General features: G+C 28.6%; 1 long non-coding RNA gene across 1 annotated transcript; it reads left to right on the top strand.

Annotated features, from left to right (window-relative positions):
- The first annotated feature begins 1,113 nt into the window (after nucleotides 1-1,113).
- On the top strand, nucleotides 1,114-1,733 carry LOC115233239. Its single transcript, XR_003883752.1, has 3 exons — nucleotides 1,114-1,277; nucleotides 1,367-1,474; nucleotides 1,563-1,733. It is a non-coding gene; the product is annotated as an uncharacterized LOC115233239 (long non-coding RNA).
- Nucleotides 1,734-2,077: the final 344 nt, after the last annotated feature.

Genomic DNA, 2,077 nt, shown 5'->3' with positions numbered 1-2,077 from the left:
TTATTTATTATTTTATTTATGTATTGCAATATTATATATAGAGATGTTCTTGCTTTTAAAAACAATTCTCAATATACAAATTTTTGATTTTTAAAACTTTTTTTTCTGGTAAAAATATTTTCGTTTTTCATCCAAATATTTTACATATTTAAAATCCAAAGTGATCATTTTCGGTATCCTTTTTTCAAAGGTAAACATCTGTAAAGATGCAACACTGACTCAATTTATGACAAGAATTATTGAAATAAAAAAAAGTTTTTATTCTACTAAGTCTTATTATATAAACCGCATGATTTTATAATTTAACTTTATTTAAAAAACAAGATCAGAATAAACACTTATATCTTTTTTATATTTATGTACCAGATTCACTTCTAAAGTTATATTTATGTGTAATATAATATTTTCTTTTGGTATCAATTATATGTATACATAATTTTCTTTTACGTAATGGAGTATAAGAGGAACATATATGCCCCTCGCAAATTAAGTTAATAATAATAATTGATCATTATGATAAAACTCACTTTGCTTGAGATAGATTCAGATCTTCTTTTTTCCCGGACAGCTTTGGTCTTACTTTTTTTCTCAGTTATCGCTGCAATAGAAAAAATGCAATTTTAATTACAAATTAGTTTAGATGAACAATATAGTAATGGAGTATAACAGGAACATATATGTCTCCTGCAAATTAAGTTAAGAAAGGAACTATCTTAATACACAAATCTAAATAAATAAATCTTGAATTACAAATCAAATAAAGAACATCAATCAAATAAATTAATTCAATGCAATAAATGCAAATAATATAAATCTTAAAGTTCTTCTCATTTAATATTAGGGTACTGCAATTTTGATTTTCGAGAGAGCATTCTATGTAAGAAGAAGCTTGCTTGTTAGTAACAAGCCTTTTTGGAAGGCTAATGGAAATATTGTCGTTTTGTGCAGCTAGTAATAAACGGCGATTTTGTTGTCTGCGTGACAACTCTTTAAATTTTTTAATTTTTGGCATTGTGCTATTTTATTCTGCGTACAAACCTGTTATCATTAAATTTATCAATTTAATTGAATATTTTAAAATATTGTAATAAAAAATATTGGAATTGATTGCTGTCCGTCCTCAACGAGGCATTTTCATCCAAGAAAACCATTTTGTGATTAATATAATCATCCTCGCAAAAACATTTACCACAGCCAAAATATGCATTATGCCCTTTTGAGCCAGTTACAAAGGATTTGGCAGGAGTATCACAAATAATTGCTCTGATTGTTACACGGTAATTTTTATTTTCAAATAAAAATCCTTCCTCGTGAAGGATGCGATATTCATCACAAAATTCTTCTAACAAATCTTGTGCATGCGTAGGTTTTTTATAACCGTGAAAAGCAGCAATCAAAAAGGGTTCCGTGACATGAATATTATAAATTTGACCAAGTATAGGCCATAACTGGCTTTGGGAACTTTTAGTAAGAGGTAGGCCGTCGATATTAATATTAATTTCTATTATATTATTATTGATATTTTTATAAGATTTCAATTTTTCTCGTAATGCCTTTTCCAGACCATAATAAAAGTAATGGCCAGCTCCACACTCTCGAATAATTGTATTTTTGGGTGTTCCTAACAAGGTTCGAGCATCACTGGGCAAATCATTGTGACCTTCTTTCTGTAGAATACACAATAAGGCTGTCAGAGATTTTTGAGTAATATTATATTTAATAGCCCACACACACACACACAGGTATGTAACTGTTCATGTAAAGTGCCTTTTCGTTCGTCTCTATTATTATATAATAAATTAGAATCTTCTATATTATTATCTGACTCCATATCATCTGATTGTATATTTTGTATTTCTACTTCAGGAAACAGTTGTATTGTACTGCAATTCTGATTTTCGAGAGAGCATACTATGTAAGAAGAAGCTTGCTTGTTAGTAACAAGCCTTTTTGGAAGGCTAATGGAAATATTGTCGTTTTGTGCAGCTAGTAATAAACGGCGATTTTGTTGTCTGCGTGACAACTCTTTAAATTTTTTAATTTTTGGCATTGTGCTATTTTATTCTGCGTACAAACC

This window comes from Formica exsecta, unplaced genomic scaffold (assembly GCF_003651465.1).
Source record: "Formica exsecta isolate Colony F162 unplaced genomic scaffold, ASM365146v1 scaffold1656, whole genome shotgun sequence".
Lineage (NCBI taxonomy): Eukaryota > Metazoa > Arthropoda > Insecta > Hymenoptera > Formicidae > Formica > Formica exsecta.
This window is presented reverse-complemented; position numbering and strand designations above follow the sequence as displayed.